This window comes from Phyllobates terribilis, unplaced genomic scaffold (assembly GCF_046119375.1).
Source record: "Phyllobates terribilis strain yellow unplaced genomic scaffold, ASM4611937v1 Scaffold_602__1_contigs__length_984359, whole genome shotgun sequence".
Classification (NCBI taxonomy): domain Eukaryota; kingdom Metazoa; phylum Chordata; class Amphibia; order Anura; family Dendrobatidae; genus Phyllobates; species Phyllobates terribilis.
This window is the reverse complement of record NW_027363362.1, coordinates 838,207-861,768: the sequence shown is the minus strand read 5'-3', so window position 1 is coordinate 861,768 and position 23,562 is coordinate 838,207. Positions and strand designations below refer to the sequence as shown.

General features: G+C 43.3%; 12 non-coding genes across 12 annotated transcripts; all 12 read left to right on the top strand.

Annotated features, from left to right (window-relative positions):
• Window positions 1-61: 61 nt before the first annotated feature.
• On the top strand, window positions 62-252 carry LOC141233554 (U2 spliceosomal RNA). Its single transcript, XR_012299628.1, has one exon. It is a non-coding gene; the product is annotated as a U2 spliceosomal RNA (small nuclear RNA).
• Window positions 253-1,368: 1,116 nt separating this feature from the next.
• On the top strand, window positions 1,369-1,559 carry LOC141233602 (U2 spliceosomal RNA). The gene has a single exon (XR_012299675.1). It is a non-coding gene; the product is annotated as a U2 spliceosomal RNA (small nuclear RNA).
• Window positions 1,560-2,674: 1,115 nt separating this feature from the next.
• Window positions 2,675-2,865, top strand: LOC141233634 (U2 spliceosomal RNA). The gene has a single exon (XR_012299707.1). It is a non-coding gene; the product is annotated as a U2 spliceosomal RNA (small nuclear RNA).
• A 1,115-nt stretch (window positions 2,866-3,980) lies between these two features.
• On the top strand, window positions 3,981-4,171 carry LOC141233553 (U2 spliceosomal RNA). The gene has a single exon (XR_012299627.1). It is a non-coding gene; the product is annotated as a U2 spliceosomal RNA (small nuclear RNA).
• A 1,115-nt stretch (window positions 4,172-5,286) lies between these two features.
• Window positions 5,287-5,477, top strand: LOC141233624 (U2 spliceosomal RNA). The gene has a single exon (XR_012299697.1). It is a non-coding gene; the product is annotated as a U2 spliceosomal RNA (small nuclear RNA).
• A 1,115-nt stretch (window positions 5,478-6,592) lies between these two features.
• LOC141233608 (U2 spliceosomal RNA) lies at window positions 6,593-6,783 on the top strand. Its single transcript, XR_012299681.1, has one exon. It is a non-coding gene; the product is annotated as a U2 spliceosomal RNA (small nuclear RNA).
• A 1,115-nt stretch (window positions 6,784-7,898) lies between these two features.
• On the top strand, window positions 7,899-8,089 carry LOC141233623 (U2 spliceosomal RNA). The gene has a single exon (XR_012299696.1). It is a non-coding gene; the product is annotated as a U2 spliceosomal RNA (small nuclear RNA).
• Window positions 8,090-9,201: 1,112 nt separating this feature from the next.
• On the top strand, window positions 9,202-9,392 carry LOC141233613 (U2 spliceosomal RNA). Its single transcript, XR_012299686.1, has one exon. It is a non-coding gene; the product is annotated as a U2 spliceosomal RNA (small nuclear RNA).
• Window positions 9,393-10,507: 1,115 nt separating this feature from the next.
• LOC141233607 (U2 spliceosomal RNA) lies at window positions 10,508-10,698 on the top strand. Its single transcript, XR_012299680.1, has one exon. It is a non-coding gene; the product is annotated as a U2 spliceosomal RNA (small nuclear RNA).
• Window positions 10,699-17,089: 6,391 nt separating this feature from the next.
• Window positions 17,090-17,281, top strand: LOC141233677 (U2 spliceosomal RNA). The gene has a single exon (XR_012299742.1). It is a non-coding gene; the product is annotated as a U2 spliceosomal RNA (small nuclear RNA).
• A 1,115-nt stretch (window positions 17,282-18,396) lies between these two features.
• LOC141233641 (U2 spliceosomal RNA) lies at window positions 18,397-18,587 on the top strand. The gene has a single exon (XR_012299714.1). It is a non-coding gene; the product is annotated as a U2 spliceosomal RNA (small nuclear RNA).
• A 1,115-nt stretch (window positions 18,588-19,702) lies between these two features.
• On the top strand, window positions 19,703-19,893 carry LOC141233552 (U2 spliceosomal RNA). Its single transcript, XR_012299626.1, has one exon. It is a non-coding gene; the product is annotated as a U2 spliceosomal RNA (small nuclear RNA).
• Window positions 19,894-23,562: the final 3,669 nt, after the last annotated feature.

Genomic DNA, 23,562 nt, shown 5'->3' with positions numbered 1-23,562 from the left:
CTCCACAAATGGACTTTTCAGGATCCTTGGGTGGCTCCGTAGTTTGAAACCAATTCTGGTTATCGCTTCTCGGCCTTTTGGCTAAGATCAAGTGTAGTATCTGTTCTTATCAGTTTAATATCTGATACGTCCCCTATCTGGGGACCATATATTAAATGGATTTTTAGAACAGGGAGATGGAAAAAGAGCTTGCTCTGTCCACTCCACGCATTGACCTGGTATTGCAGTATCTCCAGGACCGGTGCACCCCTTCTTTAATGCAGTTTCTAAAATCAGAAAGAATTGAATTCAATGTTTTTTGTTCATTTTGCTTGTTTGTCGGATTTTGGGATGGACTCTTTGGCTTTGCTTTTCTTCTCCTCATTGGATTTTTCATGTTCAAAGTTGCAGAAGCCAGATTACAAGCTCATTTTGGTTCAACTTCAGCAACTGTGCATTGCATTGCCATGTAATGTGATGCAATGCTATCTTTCTAGCTCTCCCTTTTTACTTCCTTTTGGATAAACAGACATATTAGGCAAGCATTTTGGAGCTTTCACCTAAATAACTACAGGTGGTGAGATAAGCTGCACAATATAATTGACCTTTCAGTATATTGTTGCACACACACCATCTATTTAGCAAATGCCCTTGTTATCAACAGCAGCCTTTTAAACTCACCTGAGCTAACAGGTATGTGCGCTGGTTACTCTGCTGCGCTTAAAATTTCTTTTTTGGTTTGCTACAATGCCTTTTCTGAAACGTTGTCTCCCTCTGCTGGAACACTGACTTCTTTCATTTAATGCCTGCAGACTATAAAAGAGAACCCAACCCAAAAAGTTTGGTTGATTAGTCTGTGGCATTCTGTTAAACTGTTGCTTATGGCGGTCTCTGTGAGCTTCTCAGCGACATTCAGCCAGCCAGGTATCCTGCCTGCAGTAGATGGAATGTGGCAATGGAACGCTGGCTGCGCGTGTCATAATAGGCTCTGAGCCTTTATATACCTGTGCACAGCAGCAGCCACCTTCAGTCTGCTGCTGGACAGCCAGCAGCAGCAGCAGCAGGAGAGGTATGTAATCAGGAGCCCTCCTGCTAAGGGTAGACAGCTGCTCGTTCCACCCCACCCCCCGCCTTAATTGGTTCTCCTCCCTTCCAACGGTGTTGAGGCGGGTGGGAACAGCAGGGGGTGAAGGTGCTGTGTTTAAAGAGGTGGAGTTATGCAGATCAAAAAACGCGTGGATTGCAGCAGCAGCAAGCCGAAAAGTGCAGGCATGTAAGGGATCTAGAGGTTGACAACATGTCTTCTTAACGGGAGTCCAGGAGCTCATCTCCACAAATGGACTTTTCAGGATCCTTGGGTGGCTCCGTAGTTTGAAACCAATTCTGGTTATCGCTTCTCGGCCTTTTGGCTAAGATCAAGTGTAGTATCTGTTCTTATCAGTTTAATATCTGATACGTCCCCTATCTGGGGACCATATATTAAATGGATTTTTAGAACAGGGAGATGGAAAAAGAGCTTGCTCTGTCCACTCCACGCATTGACCTGGTATTGCAGTATCTCCAGGACTGGTGCACCCCTTCTTTAATGCAGTTTCTAAAATCAGAAAGAATTGAATTCAATGTTTTTTGTTCATTTTGCTTGTTTGTCGGATTTTGGGATGGACTCTTTGGCTTTGCTTTTCTTCTCCTCATTGGATTTTTCATGTTCAAAGTTGCAGAAGCCAGATTACAAGCTCATTTTGGTTCAACTTCAGCAACTGTGCATTGCATTGCCATGTAATGTGATGCAATGCTATCTTTCTAGCTCTCCCTTTTTACTTCCTTTTGGATAAACAGACATATTAGGCAAGCATTTTGGAGCTTTCACCTAAATAACTACAGGTGGTGAGATAAGCTGCACAATATAATTGACCTTTCAGTATATTGTTGCACACACACCATCTATTTAGCAAATGCCCTTGTTATCAACAGCAGCCTTTTAAACTCACCTGAGCTAACAGGTATGTGCGCTGGTTACTCTGCTGCGCTTAAAATTTCTTTTTTGGTTTGCTACAATGCCTTTTCTGAAACGTTGTCTCCCTCTGCTGGAACACTGACTTCTTTCATTTAATGCCTGCAGACTATAAAAGAGAACCCAACCCAAAAAGTTTGGTTGATTAGTCTGTGGCATTCTGTTAAACTGTTGCTTATGGCGGTCTCTGTGAGCTTCTCAGCGACATTCAGCCAGCCAGGTATCCTGCCTGCAGTAGATGGAATGTGGCAATGGAACGCTGGCTGCGCGTGTCATAATAGGCTCTGAGCCTTTATATACCTGTGCACAGCAGCAGCCACCTTCAGTCTGCTGCTGGACAGCCAGCAGCAGCAGCAGCAGGAGAGGTATGTAATCAGGAGCCCTCCTGCTAAGGGTAGACAGCTGCTCGTTCCACCCCACCCCCCGCCTTAATTGGTTCTCCTCCCTTCCAACGGTGTTGAGGCGGGTGGGAACAGCAGGGGGGGAAGGTGCTGTGTTTAAAGAGGTGGAGTTATGCAGATCTAAAACGCGTGGATTGCAGCAGCAGCAAGCCGAAAAGTGCAGGCATGTAAGGGATCTAGAGGTTGACAACATGTCTTCTTAACGGGAGTCCAGGAGCTCATCTCCACAAATGGACTTTTCAGGATCCTTGGGTGGCTCCGTAGTTTGAAACCAATTCTGGTTATCGCTTCTCGGCCTTTTGGCTAAGATCAAGTGTAGTATCTGTTCTTATCAGTTTAATATCTGATACGTCCCCTATCTGGGGACCATATATTAAATGGATTTTTAGAACAGGGAGATGGAAAAAGAGCTTGCTCTGTCCACTCCACGCATTGACCTGTTATTGCAGTATCTCCAGGACCGGTGCACCCCTTCTTTAATGCAGTTTCTAAAATCAGAAAGAATTGAATTCAATGTTTTTTGTTCATTTTGCTTGTTTGTCGGATTTTGGGATGGACTCTTTGGCTTTGCTTTTCTTCTCCTCATTGGATTTTTCATGTTCAAAGTTGCAGAAGCCAGATTACAAGCTCATTTTGGTTCAACTTCAGCAACTGTGCATTGCATTGCCATGTAATGTGATGCAATGCTATCTTTCTAGCTCTCCCTTTTTACTTCCTTTTGGATAAACAGACATATTAGGCAAGCATTTTGGAGCTTTCACCTAAATAACTACAGGTGGTGAGATAAGCTGCACAATATAATTGACCTTTCAGTATATTGTTGCACACACACCATCTATTTAGCAAATGCCCTTGTTATCAACAGCAGCCTTTTAAACTCACCTGAGCTAACAGGTATGTGCGCTGGTTACTCTGCTGCGCTTAAAATTTCTTTTTTGGTTTGCTACAATGCCTTTTCTGAAACGTTGTCTCCCTCTGCTGGAACACTGACTTCTTTCATTTAATGCCTGCAGACTATAAAAGAGAACCCAACCCAAAAAGTTTGGTTGATTAGTCTGTGGCATTCTGTTAAACTGTTGCTTATGGCGGTCTCTGTGAGCTTCTCAGCGACATTCAGCCAGCCAGGTATCCTGCCTGCAGTAGATGGAATGTGGCAATGGAACGCTGGCTGCGCGTGTCATAATAGGCTCTGAGCCTTTATATACCTGTGCACAGCAGCAGCCACCTTCAGTCTGCTGCTGGACAGCCAGCAGCAGCAGCAGCAGGAGAGGTATGTAATCAGGAGCCCTCCTGCTAAGGGTAGACAGCTGCTCGTTCCACCCCACCCCCCGCCTTAATTGGTTCTCCTCCCTTCCAACGGTGTTGAGGCGGGTGGGAACAGCAGGGGGTGAAGGTGCTGTGTTTAAAGAGGTGGAGTTATGCAGATCTAAAACGCGTGGATTGCAGCAGCAGCAAGCCGAAAAGTGCAGGCATGTAAGGGATCTAGAGGTTGACAACATGTCTTCTTAACGGGAGTCCAGGAGCTCATCTCCACAAATGGACTTTTCAGGATCCTTGGGTGGCTCCGTAGTTTGAAACCAATTCTGGTTATCGCTTCTCGGCCTTTTGGCTAAGATCAAGTGTAGTATCTGTTCTTATCAGTTTAATATCTGATACGTCCCCTATCTGGGGACCATATATTAAATGGATTTTTAGAACAGGGAGATGGAAAAAGAGCTTGCTCTGTCCACTCCACGCATTGACCTGGTATTGCAGTATCTCCAGGACCGGTGCACCCCTTCTTTAATGCAGTTTCTAAAATCAGAAAGAATTGAATTCAATGTTTTTTGTTCATTTTGCTTGTTTGTCGGATTTTGGGATGGACTCTTTGGCTTTGCTTTTCTTCTCCTCATTGGATTTTTCATGTTCAAAGTTGCAGAAGCCAGATTACAAGCTCATTTTGGTTCAACTTCAGCAACTGTGCATTGCATTGCCATGTAATGTGATGCAATGCTATCTTTCTAGCTCTCCCTTTTTACTTCCTTTTGGATAAACAGACATATTAGGCAAGCATTTTGGAGCTTTCACCTAAATAACTACAGGTGGTGAGATAAGCTGCACAATATAATTGACCTTTCAGTATATTGTTGCACACACACCATCTATTTAGCAAATGCCCTTGTTATCAACAGCAGCCTTTTAAACTCACCTGAGCTAACAGGTATGTGCGCTGGTTACTCTGCTGCGCTTAAAATTTCTTTTTTGGTTTGCTACAATGCCTTTTCTGAAACGTTGTCTCCCTCTGCTGGAACACTGACTTCTTTCATTTAATGCCTGCAGACTATAAAAGAGAACCCAACCCAAAAAGTTTGGTTGATTAGTCTGTGGCATTCTGTTAAACTGTTGCTTATGGCGGTCTCTGTGAGCTTCTCAGCGACATTCAGCCAGCCAGGTATCCTGCCTGCAGTAGATGGAATGTGGCAATGGAACGCTGGCTGCGCGTGTCATAATAGGCTCTGAGCCTTTATATACCTGTGCACAGCAGCAGCCACCTTCAGTCTGCTGCTGGACAGCCAGCAGCAGCAGCAGCAGGAGAGGTATGTAATCAGGAGCCCTCCTGCTAAGGGTAGACAGCTGCTCGTTCCACCCCACCCCCCGCCTTAATTGGTTCTCCTCCCTTCCAACGGTGTTGAGGCGGGTGGGAACAGCAGGGGGTGAAGGTGCTGTGTTTAAAGAGGTGGAGTTATGCAGATCTAAAACGCGTGGATTGCAGCAGCAGCAAGCCGAAAAGTGCAGGCATGTAAGGGATCTAGAGGTTGACAACATGTCTTCTTAACGGGAGTCCAGGAGCTCATCTCCACCAATGGACTTTTCAGGATCCTTGGGTGGCTCCGTAGTTTGAAACCAATTCTGGTTATCGCTTCTCGGCCTTTTGGCTAAGATCAAGTGTAGTATCTGTTCTTATCAGTTTAATATCTGATACGTCCCCTATCTGGGGTCCATATATTAAATGGATTTTTAGAACAGGGAGATGGAAAAAGAGCTTGCTCTGTCCACTCCACGCATTGACCTGGTATTGCAGTATCTCCAGGACCGGTGCACCCCTTCTTTAATGCAGTTTCTAAAATCAGAAAGAATTGAATTCAATGTTTTTTGTTCATTTTGCTTGTTTGTCGGATTTTGGGATGGACTCTTTGGCTTTGCTTTTCTTCTCCTCATTGGATTTTTCATGTTCAAAGTTGCAGAAGCCAGATTACAAGCTCATTTTGGTTCAACTTCAGCAACTGTGCATTGCATTGCCATGTAATGTGATGCAATGCTATCTTTCTAGCTCTCCCTTTTTACTTCCTTTTGGATAAACAGACATATTAGGCAAGCATTTTGGAGCTTTCACCTAAATAACTACAGGTGGTGAGATAAGCTGCACAATATAATTGACCTTTCAGTATATTGTTGCACACACACCATCTATTTAGCAAATGCCCTTGTTATCAACAGCAGCCTTTTAAACTCACCTGAGCTAACAGGTATGTGCGCTGGTTACTCTGCTGCGCTTAAAATTTCTTTTTTGGTTTGCTACAATGCCTTTTCTGAAACGTTGTCTCCCTCTGCTGGAACACTGACTTCTTTCATTTAATGCCTGCAGACTATAAAAGAGAACCCAACCCAAAAAGTTTGGTTGATTAGTCTGTGGCATTCTGTTAAACTGTTGCTTATGGCGGTCTCTGTGAGCTTCTCAGCGACATTCAGCCAGCCAGGTATCCTGCCTGCAGTAGATGGAATGTGGCAATGGAACGCTGGCTGCGCGTGTCATAATAGGCTCTGAGCCTTTATATACCTGTGCACAGCAGCAGCCACCTTCAGTCTGCTGCTGGACAGCCAGCAGCAGCAGCAGCAGGAGAGGTATGTAATCAGGAGCCCTCCTGCTAAGGGTAGACAGCTGCTCGTTCCACCCCACCCCCCGCCTTAATTGGTTCTCCTCCCTTCCAACGGTGTTGAGGCGGGTGGGAACAGCAGGGGGTGAAGGTGCTGTGTTTAAAGAGGTGGAGTTATGCAGATCTAAAACGCGTGGATTGCAGCAGCAGCAAGCCGAAAAGTGCAGGCATGTAAGGGATCTAGAGGTTGACAACATGTCTTCTTAACGGGAGTCCAGGAGCTCATCTCCACAAATGGACTTTTCAGGATCCTTGGGTGGCTCCGTAGTTTGAAACCAATTCTGGTTATCGCTTCTCGGCCTTTTGGCTAAGATCAAGTGTAGTATCTGTTCTTATCAGTTTAATATCTGATACGTCCCTTATCTGGGGACCATATATTAAATGGATTTTTAGAACAGGGAGATGGAAAAAGAGCTTGCTCTGTCCACTCCACGCATTGACCTGGTATTGCAGTATCTCCAGGACCGGTGCACCCCTTCTTTAATGCAGTTTCTAAAATCAGAAAGAATTGAATTCAATGTTTTTTGTTCATTTTGCTTGTTTGTCGGATTTTGGGATGGACTCTTTGGCTTTGCTTTTCTTCTCCTCATTGGATTTTTCATGTTCAAAGTTGCAGAAGCCAGATTACAAGCTCATTTTGGTTCAACTTCAGCAACTGTGCATTGCATTGCCATGTAATGTGATGCAATGCTATCTTTCTAGCTCTCCCTTTTTACTTCCTTTTGGATAAACAGACATATTAGGCAAGCATTTTGGAGCTTTCACCTAAATAACTACAGGTGGTGAGATAAGCTGCACAATATAATTGACCTTTCAGTATATTGTTGCACACACACCATCTATTTAGCAAATGCCCTTGTTATCAACAGCAGCCTTTTAAACTCACCTGAGCTAACAGGTATGTGCGCTGGTTACTCTGCTGCGCTTAAAATTTCTTTTTTGGTTTGCTACAATGCCTTTTCTGAAACGTTGTCTCCCTCTGCTGGAACACTGACTTCTTTCATTTAATGCCTGCAGACTATAAAAGAGAACCCAACCCAAAAAGTTTGGTTGATTAGTCTGTGGCATTCTGTTAAACTGTTGCTTATGGCGGTCTCTGTGAGCTTCTCAGCGACATTCAGCCAGCCAGGTATCCTGCCTGCAGTAGATGGAATGTGGCAATGGAACGCTGGCTGCGCGTGTCATAATAGGCTCTGAGCCTTTATATACCTGTGCACAGCAGCAGCCACCTTCAGTCTGCTGCTGGACAGCCAGCAGCAGCAGCAGCAGGAGAGGTATGTAATCAGGAGCCCTCCTGCTAAGGGTAGACAGCTGCTCGTTCCACCCCACCCCCCGCCTTAATTGGTTCTCCTCCCTTCCAACGGTGTTGAGGCGGGTGGGAACAGCAGGGGGTGAAGGTGCTGTGTTTAAAGAGGTGGAGTTATGCAGATCTAAAACGCGTGGATTGCAGCAGCAGCAAGCCGAAAAGTGCAGGCATGTAAGGGATCTAGAGGTTGACAACATGTCTTCTTAACGGGAGTCCAGGAGCTCATCTCCACCAATGGACTTTTCAGGATCCTTGGGTGGCTCCGTAGTTTGAAACCAATTCTGGTTATCGCTTCTCGGCCTTTTGGCTAAGATCAAGTGTAGTATCTGTTCTTATCAGTTTAATATCTGATACGTCCCCTATCTGGGGTCCATATATTAAATGGATTTTTAGAACAGGGAGATGGAAAAAGAGCTTGCTCTGTCCACTCCACGCATTGACCTGGTATTGCAGTATCTCCAGGACCGGTGCACCCCTTCTTTAATGCAGTTTCTAAAATCAGAAAGAATTGAATTCAATGTTTTTTGTTCATTTTGCTTGTTTGTCGGATTTTGGGATGGACTCTTTGGCTTTGCTTTTCTTCTCCTCATTGGATTTTTCATGTTCAAAGTTGCAGAAGCCAGATTACAAGCTCATTTTGGTTCAACTTCAGCAACTGTGCATTGCATTGCCATGTAATGTGATGCAATGCTATCTTTCTAGCTCTCCCTTTTTACTTCCTTTTGGATAAACAGACATATTAGGCAAGCATTTTGGAGCTTTCACCTAAATAACTACAGGTGGTGAGATAAGCTGCACAATATAATTGACCTTTCAGTATATTGTTGCACACACACCATCTATTTAGCAAATGCCCTTGTTATCAACAGCAGCCTTTTAAACTCACCTGAGCTAACAGGTATGTGCGCTGGTTACTCTGCTGCGCTTAAAATTTCTTTTTTGGTTTGCTACAATGCCTTTTCTGAAACGTTGTCTCCCTCTGCTGGAACACTGACTTCTTTCATTTAATGCCTGCAGACTATAAAAGAGAACCCAACCCAAAAAGTTTGGTTGATTAGTCTGTGGCATTCTGTTAAACTGTTGCTTATGGCGGTCTCTGTGAGCTTCTCAGCGACATTCAGCCAGCCAGGTATCCTGCCTGCAGTAGATGGAATGTGGCAATGGAACGCTGGCTGCGCGTGTCATAATAGGCTCTGAGCCTTTATATACCTGTGCACAGCAGCAGCCACCTTCAGTCTGCTGCTGGACAGCCAGCAGCAGCAGCAGGAGAGGTATGTAATCAGGAGCCCTCCTGCTAAGGGTAGACAGCTGCTCGTTCCACCCCACCCCCCGCCTTAATTGGTTCTCCTCCCTTCCAACGGTGTTGAGGCGGGTGGGAACAGCAGGGGGTGAAGGTGCTGTGTTTAAAGAGGTGGAGTTATGCAGATCTAAAACGCGTGGATTGCAGCAGCAGCAAGCCGAAAAGTGCAGGCATGTAAGGGATCTAGAGGTTGACAACATGTCTTCTTAACGGGAGTCCAGGAGCTCATCTCCACCAATGGACTTTTCAGGATCCTTGGGTGGCTCCGTAGTTTGAAACCAATTCTGGTTATCGCTTCTCGGCTTTTTGGCTAAGATCAAGTGTAGTATCTGTTCTTATCAGTTTAATATCTGATACGTCCCCTATCTGGGGACCATATATTAAATGGATTTTTAGAACAGGGAGATGGAAAAAGAGCTTGCTCTGTCCACTCCACGCATTGACCTGGTATTGCAGTATCTCCAGGACCGGTGCACCCCTTCTTTAATGCAGTTTCTAAAATCAGAAAGAATTGAATTCAATGTTTTTTGTTCATTTTGCTTGTTTGTCGGATTTTGGGATGGACTCTTTGGCTTTGCTTTTCTTCTCCTCATTGGATTTTTCATGTTCAAAGTTGCAGAAGCCAGATTACAAGCTCATTTTGGTTCAACTTCAGCAACTGTGCATTGCATTGCCATGTAATGTGATGCAATGCTATCTTTCTAGCTCTCCCTTTTTACTTCCTTTTGGATAAACAGACATATTAGGCAAGCATTTTGGAGCTTTCACCTAAATAACTACAGGTGGTGAGATAAGCTGCACAATATAATTGACCTTTCAGTATATTGTTGCACACACACCATCTATTTAGCAAATGCCCTTGTTATCAACAGCAGCCTTTTAAACTCACCTGAGCTAACAGGTATGTGCGCTGGTTACTCTGCTGCGCTTAAAATTTCTTTTTTGGTTTGCTACAATGCCTTTTCTGAAACGTTGTCTCCCTCTGCTGGAACACTGACTTCTTTCATTTAATGCCTGCAGACTATAAAAGAGAACCCAACCCAAAAAGTTTGGTTGATTAGTCTGTGGCATTCTGTTAAACTGTTGCTTATGGCGGTCTCTGTGAGCTTCTCAGCGACATTCAGCCAGCCAGGTATCCTGCCTGCAGTAGATGGAATGTGGCAATGGAACGCTGGCTGCGCGTGTCATAATAGGCTCTGAGCCTTTATATACCTGTGCACAGCAGCAGCCACCTTCAGTCTGCTGCTGGACAGCCAGCAGCAGCAGCAGCAGGAGAGGTATGTAATCAGGAGCCCTCCTGCTAAGGGTAGACAGCTGCTCGTTCCACCCCACCCCCCGCCTTAATTGGTTCTCCTCCCTTCCAACGGTGTTGAGGCGGGTGGGAACAGCAGGGGGTGAAGGTGCTGTGTTTAAAGAGGTGGAGTTATGCAGATCTAAAACGCGTGGATTGCAGCAGCAGCAAGCCGAAAAGTGCAGGCATGTAAGGGATCTAGAGGTTGACAACATGTCTTCTTAACGGGAGTCCAGGAGCTCATCTCCACAAATGGACTTTTCAGGATCCTTGGGTGGCTCCGTAGTTTGAAACCAATTCTGGTTATCGCTTCTCGGCCTTTTGGCTAAGATCAAGTGTAGTATCTGTTCTTATCAGTTTAATATCTGATACGTCCCTTATCTGGGGACCATATATTAAATGGATTTTTAGAACAGGGAGATGGAAAAAGAGCTTGCTCTGTCCACTCCACGCATTGACCTGGTATTGCAGTATCTCCAGGACCGGTGCACCCCTTCTTTAATGCAGTTTCTAAAATCAGAAAGAATTGAATTCAATGTTTTTTGTTCATTTTGCTTGTTTGTCGGATTTTGGGATGGACTCTTTGGCTTTGCTTTTCTTCTCCTCATTGGATTTTTCATGTTCAAAGTTGCAGAAGCCAGATTACAAGCTCATTTTGGTTCAACTTCAGCAACTGTGCATTGCATTGCCATGTAATGTGATGCAATGCTATCTTTCTAGCTCTCCCTTTTTACTTCCTTTTGGATAAACAGACATATTAGGCAAGCATTTTGGAGCTTTCACCTAAATAACTACAGGTGGTGAGATAAGCTGCACAATATAATTGACCTTTCAGTATATTGTTGCACACACACCATCTATTTAGCAAATGCCCTTGTTATCAACAGCAGCCTTTTAAACTCACCTGAGCTAACAGGTATGTGCGCTGGTTACTCTGCTGCGCTTAAAATTTCTTTTTTGGTTTGCTACAATGCCTTTTCTGAAACGTTGTCTCCCTCTGCTGGAACACTGACTTCTTTCATTTAATGCCTGCAGACTATAAAAGAGAACCCAACCCAAAAAGTTTGGTTGATTAGTCTGTGGCATTCTGTTAAACTGTTGCTTATGGCGGTCTCTGTGAGCTTCTCAGCGACATTCAGCCAGCCAGGTATCCTGCCTGCAGTAGATGGAATGTGGCAATGGAACGCTGGCTGCGCGTGTCATAATAGGCTCTGAGCCTTTATATACCTGTGCACAGCAGCAGCCACCTTCAGTCTGCTGCTGGACAGCCAGCAGCAGCAGCAGCAGGAGAGGTATGTAATCAGGAGCCCTCCTGCTAAGGGTAGACAGCTGCTCGTTCCACCCCACCCCCCGCCTTAATTGGTTCTCCTCCCTTCCAACGGTGTTGAGGCGGGTGGGAACAGCAGGGGGTGAAGGTGCTGTGTTTAAAGAGGTGGAGTTATGCAGATCTAAAACGCGTGGATTGCAGCAGCAGCAAGCCGAAAAGTGCAGGCATGTAAGGGATCTAGAGGTTGACAACATGTCTTCTTAACGGGAGTCCAGGAGCTCATCTCCACAAATGGACTTTTCAGGATCCTTGGGTGGCTCCGTAGTTTGAAACCAATTCTGGTTATCGCTTCTCGGCCTTTTGGCTACGATCAAGTGCTTTATTGCAGGAGATTGTGGTTGAAGGGCACTCGGGTTACCACTCTCCTTGGCCTGGCAGGATCGTCCACTTTGGTGGACTTAACCTGCTTGCTGCTATTAGGGAGAGGGCTTAGTCCCAGGGTAACGAGTTGCGATCCCCCAGCTTCCAGGTGTTTTTCGCTGCAAGAACACTGGGAGCGCAGATTGCAAGCGGCTGCAATTTGCAACCTTGTTGCGTTTTTCCATGGAGGTTGACCCTAACCTCGTGCCTCTTTATGCGAGGCTAAAAAACTCTATCCGAGTTCACTTCACGGCGGGTGGCTCGGATATGAGGAAATTAGGGTATGTAGTCCAGGACGTGCTCAGGAACCTTCTTGGTGTACAAAGGAATGAAATTCTCTCCATCCAGGATTATCCCAGAAGAGGTGACTATGACATCACATTCACCGGAGAAGGTATTTTTAGAGATGTACTAGAAAAGTTAAAAAAAGTTGAAAATAGTCCTGTTTTGAAAGGGATACAAATTGTTGAGCACGTCCTGGATGAGGTAAGACTGGTTATTGTAAAAGTTTTTTCGCCCTTTGTTTCTGCTCCAGAAGTAATGTCATTTCTAGCAATTTATTTTAAAAGTGTTAAATGTATTGGGAAGATATTAAACGAATATAACATATGGACATCTAAGTGGAAATTCCTTGTGAAGTGTACAAGAGATCCAAATACACCAGGTGGTATACGGCTTCCCCCTGCCCGTTTCAAAATTGGGCAAACAAATGGGGATTTCTTCTTTTCTGGGATGCCAGTATATTGCAGAAACTGTGGGCGCTATGGTCATTCAAAAGAAAACTGTCATGTATCATGTTGAAATTGTGCTAGTGAAGAACATGAGACAAAAGAATGCCCTAAGGAAAAGAAATGCAGTTTTTGCCAGACTCCAGGTCACTTTTATTTTTCTTGCCCTCACAGATTTCGGGAAGATGAGCAAAAGGGGAAGTCCAAGACGTCCGACCAAGGACCAAAAGATCAGACCACCCCTCAGGAGGAGGAACAACAACCTGGAGCCTCTGGAGACAATAAGGGCGTACCAAATAGTGAAGTGTCTCCAGAGTCTATGACAGGTAAAATACCAAATCCCAAAACCTGGCTGCAGGACCTGCGGGAGTCCAAAAGGAGGGCTGAGAAGGAGCAGAAGGGCACTACTGGTAAGGTCAAAAGGGACCGGCAAAAGGCCGACACAGAAGCCCATGCCCAGTCTGGGTCTCCTAGGGCTGAGGGCGCTGAGTGGATAAAGGTGGGTCCTAAGAAAAAGATAAAGGGTGGTTCGGAGGAGGCAGCAGGAGGTGAACAGATGGACACTTCTCCAGAAGGGGACGTGGACGCTGGACCCTCAGGGGTTTCGGTCTCTGCTGCTACAGGTGGGGACCGGGATCTTGCTGCCTCTGAAGAGTCAGAGGCTCTGCCTTGTGCGCAACCTCCTCCTATAGGACGACCTTCTACAGGTCAAACAGGGGCGGCGGAACCCCTCGGGGACCCACCTGATGAGGAACTGCATGGCCAGCCAATGGAGACCCAGCGGGTTCTGCCAGCCAGCCCTCCGAGCTATGCCAGTGTAGCGTCGGGTTTATATAAATGTGGTAATCTTTCCTCCTCCACGGAGACTCTCGTGACGATACTATCAGATGAGGAGGGAGGCGCAAGCCCAGTGGTCTGATCAGGTTCATCGGACAGGTAAATCCGTTGCTCTTAGTTACCTAAGTAAAATTTTTACATTTTCTAATGATGGCTGAACTCAAAGGTATTTTCCTCAACGTGAGAGGCATAAAATCTAACACGAGAAGAACTGCTCTTTTTAATTTTTTTACGTGTTTTACTGCATCTGTATTTTTTCTGCAAGAATGTAATATCCCACATGAAATGTCATATCAAAAATATAAAGATGAGTGGAAGTGTGGGCCATCTGTCTGGTCCGGATCGAATGCTGCAGGATCAGCGGGTGTAGCCATACTTTTTAAAGGGAACATTTTAATTGATTTTATTCAGGAAATTTTACCAGGTCGTATTTTATTAGTGAAAGCTTTTATTGATGGTATTAGATGGCAGTTTTTAAATTTTTATGGATCCCCAGAGAAAAATGAAAGAGCCGAAATGCTTGATCTTTTACCATTATTCATTAATAACTCTGAACCTTTTATCTTAGCAGGGGATTTTAATTGTGTTTTAAAAGGTGAAAACCGGCGCTCCAGCTCTGTAAGCAGGAACTACGATAAAACCTCAGGTATGCTACATGATATAGTCAAAGATGCTAAATTGATAGACATATATAAAGAGTGTCATAGTGACAGCCCAGAGGACGCCGGTTTCACTTGGAGCAATGCTAATTGTAGCTCTAGGATTGATTTTATTTTTGGTTCAGATAAAACAATACCTGCCAAATGTGAAGTTTTAACTAATATATTTTCAGACCATAAACTTTTATCCTTTACCATAAAAGTAAATGACAACAAAAAATGTGGTAAGAAAAGCTGGAAAATGAACGTATCCCTTTTAACCGACCCGCAGATTTTATCAGATTTTATTGAGTTTTATAGGAAATGTAGAAAAGGGAAAAAAACAAATGAGACTATGAGTGTATGGTGGGATAGAATGAAAGTAAAAATAAAAGACTTTTTTATTAAAAAGAGTATATGTAGAGCCAAAGAAAAATATGAAGAATATAGAATTTTAAATACCCGCCTACAAACATTATTTAAGCTCAGAGACAATGGGATAGATGTACAACTTGATATTTCAAACTTAAAAGAAGAGATTTCAAAATGGCTAGAACAAAAAGGAAAAGAGATAATTTTTCGTTCTAGAGTACAACATATAGAAGAAAATGAAAAGTGTTCCAGATATTTTTTTAGGAAAAATAAAAAAGAAAAAGTGATAATTGACCATATAGATGGTGAGAATAATATAAAAAATATGCTGGGTAAAGTTGAGGGTTTTTTTTCTAATCTTTTTAATGGAAAAAATATAGATAATAAATTAATGGATGATTCGCTGCAAGGACTAACAGCTGTTTTAGATCCCGCATCCCAAGAGTTTTTATCCCAAGTTTTAACGGAACAAGAAGTGTTAAAAACTATTAAAAGTTTTAAAACTGGAAAGGTCCCTGGTCCTGATGGCATCCCAATAGAATTTTATGTATGTTTTTATGATATTTTAAAAGATGATTTGTTTTATTTGTTTACTGAGGTTTTTAATAATAAGGTTTTATTAAATTCCTGGAAGAAAGGTGAAGTCTCCCTCCTATACAAAAAAGGCGATAAATCAAAATTAGAAAACTGGAGACCAATAACACTTTTAAATTGTGACTATAAAATAATGGCTAAAATTTGTGCAAATCGTCTAAAAGAAGTCATCAGCAAAGTTATTCATTCTAATCAAGTGTGTGGGGTGCCGGGGCGCAGTATATGGGACAATCTGAATTTAGTGAAAGACTGTATTGAGGATGTGAAAGACAGAAAGGGGAAAATGGCGATTTTATCTATTGATTTTGAAAAAGCATTTGACCGTGTCTCACACTTTTATCTTTTTAAAGTTTTAGAGAAAATGGGCATACCAGAAGGGTTTTTACTATCGCTTAAAGCATTTTACAAGGATTGTACAAGTAAGATTTTAGTGAATGGTTTTAAGACACAAGAGGTATTTTTACGGTCAGGGGTGAAACAGGGATGCCCTCTGTCCCCCCTACTGTTTATCTGTGCACTGGAACCAATGTTATGTGCAATACGCTAAAATAAACAGATATGCGGTGTCCCTCTGCCTGGAAGCGGTGGTTTGGAGGCCAAGGTTGTAGGCTACATGGATGACGTGGCGGTCTTGTGTACAGATGCACCATCACTTACGGCCACTCTCCATCAAGTGCAATCCTTTTGTCTAGCTTCTGGTTTTAAAATCAATTTTAATAAGTGTAACATTTTAAGTGTTGGGGGGATGATTTTACGTGATGTACCAATTAATGTCTCCGAATCCATTTCCATTTTAGGTATATCATTCACTGAAAATAATGATGGTTATAATAGTTGGGAAACAGTTACACAGAAAGTAAATACGAAAATATGTATGTGGAACATGAGGAGACTTACAATGGAGGGTAAAGTATTGGTTTTAAAGATGGTGATTTTACCTCTTTTATTGTATCTTAGCATGGTTTTCCCCCCGCCTGTTAATGTTTTAAAAAAGATAACCAAAACCTGTTTTACCTTCTTTTGGAACTCAAAAATGGAAAAGCTGAAAAGAGAAATCGTGATGAAATCAAAAGTAAAAGGTGGTAAAGATTTTCCAGATTTTAATAGGTTTCTTTTAATCCATCTGTTCGTTTACTGTTTTAATGCCCTTTTTAAGAATCACTATTGGTCCTTTTTTATGCGTTTTAATACAGGATTTTTTATGAGAAAGTTTGGATGGTATGAAGTTAATATATCTGTGCCCCATGCTTTTAATTTGTCGACGCATTATGAGATTTTAAGGAAAATAGTGTCCGATTTTAATTTAGGGACTAAGAAAATAGAGGAATTAAGAAATAGTAAGAAACGAATTAAAGAAATACGTAAAAGTGAGGAAATATGTAATGTTGACAGATATGATGATGACAAATCTATGTCTATCTGGAAAATGATTAACGTTTTTTATCTTTTTAATGAACAGAGAGATCTGGCTTGGAGTTGCATGCACCGCTGTCTTCCTTGCCGGGCATTCCAATACAGAAGAGGATTTGTGAGGTCTGCCATCTGCCCAAGAGCCGGATGCCAAGAAGAGGAAACGGTGGAACATCTATTATGGACATGTAATTTTGCAAAGGATTTCTGGAGAAGACTGCTCCCCTTACTGGAAAGGGTGGCAGACCTCAAGGACTTTACATATAAAACTGTGCTATACGGACTTATGGAATGCCCCACAATGGACCAGTACACAATGGCTTGGAAGATAGTGAACTGCGCCAAGTCATCTCTCTGGAAAGCGCGCAACATTGCTATTTTTAAACAAGATGTTTTATCAGTGAATGATGTTTTAAGTTTATGTTTATGTGAAATGTATACTTATTATTTAATTGACAAAAAGAAGAATGTACATATTTCCAAAAAATGGCTTGTTGACCAATGGAACCTAATTATTTAAAATCTTTGTATTTTTTTGTTTTGTAAATTTCATTTATCTTTTAACGTTTGGTATTTGTTTAATTATGCTTGTAATTTGTTAAAGTTTTAATAAACGGTTTTATCCCTCTGCAGGGGATAGCCAAATTAAAAAAAAAAAAATCTGTTCTTATCAGTTTAATATCTGATACGTCCCCTATCTGGGGACCATATATTAAATGGATTTTTAGAACAGGGAGATGGAAAAAGAGCTTGCTCTGTCCACTCCATGCATTGACCTGGTATTGCAGTATCTCCAGGACCGGTGCACCCCTTCTTTAATGCAGTTTCTAAAATCAGAAAGAATTGAATTCAATGTTTTTTGTTCATTTTGCTTGTTTGTCGGATTTTGGGATGGACTCTTTGGCTTTGCTTTTCTTCTCCTCATTGGATTTTTCATGTTCAAAGTTGCAGAAGCCAGATTACAAGCTCATTTTGGTTCAACTTCAGCAACTGTGCATTGCATTGCCATGTAATGTGATGCAATGCTATCTTTCTAGCTCTCCCTTTTTACTTCCTTTTGGATAAACAGACATATTAGGCAAGCATTTTGGAGCTTTCACCTAAATAACTACAGGTGGTGAGATAAGCTGCACAATATAATTGACCTTTCAGTATATTGTTGCACACACACCATCTATTTAGCAAATGCCCTTGTTATCAACAGCAGCCTTTTAAACTCACCTGAGCTAACAGGTATGTGCGCTGGTTACTCTGCTGCGCTTAAAATTTCTTTTTTGGTTTGCTACAATGCCTTTTCTGAAACGTTGTCTCCCTCTGCTGGAACACTGACTTCTTTCATTTAATGCCTGCAGACTATAAAAGAGAAACCAACCCAAAAAGTTTGGTTGATTAGTCTGTGGCATTCTGTTAAACTGTTGCTTATGGCGGTCTCTGTGAGCTTCTCAGCGACATTCAGCCAGCCAGGTATCCTGCCTGCAGTAGATGGAATGTGGCAATGGAACGCTGGCTGCGCGTGTCATAATAGGCTCTGAGCCTTTATATACCTGTGCACAGCAGCAGCCACCTTCAGTCTGCTGCTGGACAGCCACCAGCAGCAGCAGCAGGAGAGGTATGTAATCAGGAGCCCTCCTGCTAAGGGTAGACAGCTGCTCGTTCCACCCCACCCCCCGCCTTAATTGGTTCTCCTCCCTTCCAACGGTGTTGAGGCGGGTGGGAACAGCAGGGGGTGAAGGTGCTGTGTTTAAAGAGGTGGAGTTATGCAGATCTAAAACGCGTGGATTGCAGCAGCAGCAAGCCGAAAAGTGCAGGCATGTAAGGGATCTAGAGGTTGACAACATGTCTTCTTAACGGGAGTCCAGGAGCTCATCTCCACAAATGGACTTTTCAGGATCCTTGGGTGGCTCCGTAGTTTGAAACCAATTCTGGTTATCGCTTCTCGTCCTTTTGGCTAAGATCAAGTGTAGTATCTGTTCTTATCAGTTTAATATCTGATACGTCCCCTATCTGGGGACCATATATTAAATGGATTTTTAGAACAGGGAGATGGAAAAAGAGCTTGCTCTGTCCACTCCACGCATTGACCTGGTATTGCAGTATCTCCAGGACCGGTGCACCCCTTCTTTAATGCAGTTTCTAAAATCAGAAAGAATTGAATTCAATGTTTTTTGTTCATTTTGCTTGTTTGTCGGATTTTGGGATGGACTCTTTGGCTTTGCTTTTCTTCTCCTCATTGGATTTTTCATGTTCAAAGTTGCAGAAGCCAGATTACAAGCTCATTTTGGTTCAACTTCAGCAACTGTGCATTGCATTGCCATGTAATGTGATGCAATGCTATCTTTCTAGCTCTCCCTTTTTACTTCCTTTTGGATAAACAGACATATTAGGCAAGCATTTTGGAGCTTTCACCTAAATAACTACAGGTGGTGAGATAAGCTGCACAATATAATTGACCTTTCAGTATATTGTTGCACACACACCATCTATTTAGCAAATGCCCTTGTTATCAACAGCAGCCTTTTAAACTCACCTGAGCTAACAGGTATGTGCGCTGGTTACTCTGCTGCGCTTAAAATTTCTTTTTTGGTTTGCTACAATGCCTTTTCTGAAACGTTGTCTCCCTCTGCTGGAACACTGACTTCTTTCATTTAATGCCTGCAGACTATAAAAGAGAACCCAACCCAAAAAGTTTGGTTGATTAGTCTGTGGCATTCTGTTAAACTGTTGCTTATGGCGGTCTCTGTGAGCTTCTCAGCGACATTCAGCCAGCCAAGTATCTTGCCTGCAGTAGATGGAATGTGGCAATGGAACGCTGGCTGCGCGTGTCATAATAGGCTCTGAGCCTTTATATACCTGTGCACAGCAGCAGCCACCTTCAGTCTGCTGCTGGACAGCCAGCAGCAGCAGCAGCAGGAGAGGTATGTAATCAGGAGCCCTCCTCCTAAGGGTAGACAGCTGCTCGTTCCACCCCACCCCCCGCCTTATTTGGTTCTCCTCCCTTCCAACGGTGTTGAGGCGGGTGGGAACAGCAGGGTGTGAAGGTGCTGTGTTTAAAGAGGTGGAGTTATGCAGATCTAAAACGCGTGGATTTCAGCAGCAGCAAGCCGAAAAGTGCAGGCATGTAAGGGATCTAGAGGTTGACAACATGTCTTCTTAACGGGAGTCCAGGAGCTCATCTCCACAAATGGACTTTTCAGGATCCTTGGGTGGCTCCGTAGTTTGAAACCAATTCTGGTTATCGCTTCTCGGCCTTTTGGCTAAGATCAAGTGTAGTATCTGTTCTTATCAGTTTAATATCTGATACGTCCCCTATCTGGGGACCATATATTAAATGGATTTTTAGAACAGGGAGATGGAAAAAGAGCTTGCTCTGTCCACTCCACGCATTGACCTGGTATTGCAGTATCTCCAGGACCGGTGCACCCCTTCTTTAATGCAGTTTCTAAAATCAGAAAGAATTGAATTCAATGTTTTTTGTTCATTTTGCTTGTTTGTCGGATTTTGGGATGGACTCTCTGGCTTTGCTTTTCTTCTCCTCATTGGATTTTTCATGTTCAAAGTTGCAGAAGCCAGATTACAAGCTCATTTTGGTTCAACTTCAGCAACTGTGCATTGCATTGCCATGTAATGTGATGCAATGCTATCTTTCTAGCTCTCCCTTTTTACTTCCTTTTGGATAAACAGACATATTAGGCAAGCATTTTGGAGCTTTCACCTAAATAACTACAGGTGGTGAGATAAGCTGCACAATATAATTGACCTTTCAGTATATTGTTGCACACACACCATCTATTTAGCAAATGCCCTTGTTATCAACAGCAGCCTTTTAAACTCACCTGAGCTAACAGGTATGTGCGCTGGTTACTCTGCTGCGCTTAAAATTTCTTTTTTGGTTTGCTACAATGCCTTTTCTGAAACGTTGTCTCCCTCTGCTGGAACACTGACTTCTTTCATTTAATGCCTGCAGACTATAAAAGAGAACCCAACCCAAAAAGTTTGGTTGATTAGTCTGTGGCATTCTGTTAAACTGTTGCTTATGGCGGTCTCTGTGAGCTTCTCAGCGACATTCAGCCAGCCAGGTATCCTGCCTGCAGTAGATGGAATGTGGCAATGGAACGCTGGCTGCGCGTGTCATAATAGGCTCTGAGCCTTTATATACCTGTGCACAGCAGCAGCCACCTTCAGTCTGCTGCTGGACAGCCAGCAGCAGCAGCAGCAGGAGAGGTATGTAATCAGGAGCCCTCCTCCTAAGGGTAGACAGCTGCTCGTTCCACCCCACCCCCCGCCTTATTTGGTTCTCCTCCCTTCCAACGGTGTTGAGGCGGGTGGGAACAGCAGGGGGTGAAGGTGCTGTGTTTAAAGAGGTGGAGTTATGCAGATCTAAAACGCGTGGATTGCAGCAGCAGCAAGCCGAAAAGTGCAGGCATGTAAGGGATCTAGAGGTTGACAACATGTCTTCTTAACGGGAGTCCAGGAGCTCATCTCCACAAATGGACTTTTCAGGATCCTTGGGTGGCTCCGTAGTTTGAAACCAATTCTGGTTATCGCTTCTCGGCCTTTTGGCTAAGACCATTTGGTTGCAGCCTGATAGGTGCGAGTTCTCTGGAGGAATCCAGGCCTTTTTGCGAAAGGATTTGGCGATTTTCTGTGGTATTATACCGACAGGTTTTGAAGATGAACTTCGTGAAGAATACTATCCGAATTGGAGTGGATCCATCAGTTTCCGAGAGGAATAATGTGTCCTTCATCGTGGAGAAACTTTTGGAAGGAAAAGCTGGAGCAAAACGAGGCGACTTCTACGGCGTCAACGAGTTTCCTAAATCAGGTACATATGACGTGACTTTTGTAGAAGAAAATACCTGCCTTGATGTGTTTGAGTGGCTTCGGAGTCACACTGATGATCCTTTCTTGGAAGGGGTGTGGTTTGAACCCTTGTTTGGACTTCAAGAAAAGATTGTGTGGGTAACAGTTTATAACCCTTTTACTGAGCCAGCATTGCTTGAAGGCTTCCTTGCACGGTACTGTGATTATGTGCGTAAAGGGGAAAAGCAGTTTAATTCTTTAGGTATTTTCAACTGCAAATACAAGTTTCGGGTGAAACTGAAGAAGGATCCTGGAAGTGTGGGAGGCTTTAGACATCCTCCTGCGAATTTTTCTGTGGCGGGACATAGGGGCTTCCTTTACTATGTAGGGCAGCCTATGTATTGCAGGAAATGTTAGTGCTTTGGACATGTGCAGGATGCATGTAAGAAAGGGCAATGTTGCCGTAACTGCAAAGAGGATGGGCATGTGGCAAGTGCGTGCCCGAAGCCCAAGGCTTGTGACATGTGTGGAAGTGGTGAGCACATGTTTAAAGATTGCCCGCAGGGTGTGCCCAGGAAAATTGATAAGGAGAGGAAGAAGGAGGAGGAGGAGAGGAGGGTTTTGCAGCAGATAGAAAGAGAAACTGCTAGAATGGAGAGAGAGCAGAGGAGGCGGAGTGAAAGGTCTGCCCCTGAAACTGTGAGTCTGAGGCCTGCTTACCAGAAGGAGAAAAAGGCACCTAAAATGGAGAAGGAGCTTGTGAAAGAATTGAGGAGAATGGAGGGGCAGATGAATGCAGCGGGAGAAGGAAGGTGTCCGGATACGTTGGACTTTCAGGACGCTGTAGATGCTGCAGATTGTATGGAAACTGGGGAAGGGTCATCACACCCTTCAGATCCTGAGAATATTGAGGAGTACTTCTCCGATGAGGGTGGGGGGAGTAGAAAGTGTCACAGGGAGGGTGGTGGGGCAAATGATGAAGAAGATATCAAGGCACCGCAGCGAAAAGTGGGTGCCAAGAAAGCAAGGTGGGGTGATGTTGATGCTGCTAGCGGCTCGGAAACGAGTTGCTCGGTTCAGATGGTGGAAGAAGATAGTGGGGGTGCTGGTTAAGGTTGCCTTGCAATATGCGTGATAATGCCTATTATAAGCTTTGACTTAAGTCAAAGGCTTTTTCTTGTGAGTGGAGTTTTTGTAGTGTTTTTGTAACTTTTCTGTTTTCGTTTTTTTTAGGAGGTTTAAAAAAGGAAAAAATGGGTTTTACTATAATTTCACAAAATGTGAGAGTGTTTAAAAATAAGGCCAGGAGGGCTGCAATTTTTGATTTTTTGGCTATGAAGAATGCATCGATTTTTTGTTTGCAAGAGTGTGGAGTGGTGGATGGGGTGAGAGGAGATGAATGGTCTCATGGAGCATCTGTGTGGTCGGGGAGTGCATGTAATAAAAATGATGGTGTGGGGATTTTAGTTAAAGGGAGGGAGGTGGTTTTGAGTGATTATGTGGTGATTGATGTGGGGAGGTGCATTTTAGCAAATTTTGAGTATAAAAATGTTAAATTTTGTGTTATTAATGTTTATGCGACGGTGGAGAAAAATGACCGGAAAAAGTTATTTGAAAAAATTAAACTTTTTGTTCCGGGAAGAATGCCTGTGGTGATTGTGGGTGATATGAATTGTGATGTGGGGAGAGTGAATGTGGATGTGTCTGGGAAAACTTTGTTAGAGTTGGTTAGTGATTTTGATTTGCATGATATGCAAAGTGTATGTAAAGTGAGGCCTTTGTTAAATACCTTCTTTTCCGAAAGTGGAAGAATGCAATCTAGATTGGATTACTGTTTTATTTCAAAAAATATGATTCCTGTTGACTATAAGCAGGAGAATGTTTTGTTTTCAGATCATGTGTGCATGTCGTGTGAGTTGGATGTGAATGTGAATGGGGTGTTTGGGAAAGGTTTGTGGAAGTTGAATGTTAAGTTATTGGAGTATGAGGAAGTAAGAAAGGAATATGCAAGACGGTATGAGGAGTGGTGTGAGTGTAAAAATGGTTTTGGGAATGTTTGTGGGTGGTGGGATTGGGTTAAAAAACAGACAAAAAATTTTTTCAAAAATTTGGGTTATAAGATGGCAGCAGTCAAGAGGAGACATTTTGTGAGTTTAAATGCACGTTTAAGTTTCTTGTATAAATTGAGGGAGGGAGGGATGGAGGTGGAGGAGGATATTTTACAAGTGAAAAAGGAGGTTCATGAGTTCTTGTTGGAAAAAGGGAGGAGTATTGCCTTTAGAGCAAAAGTTGAT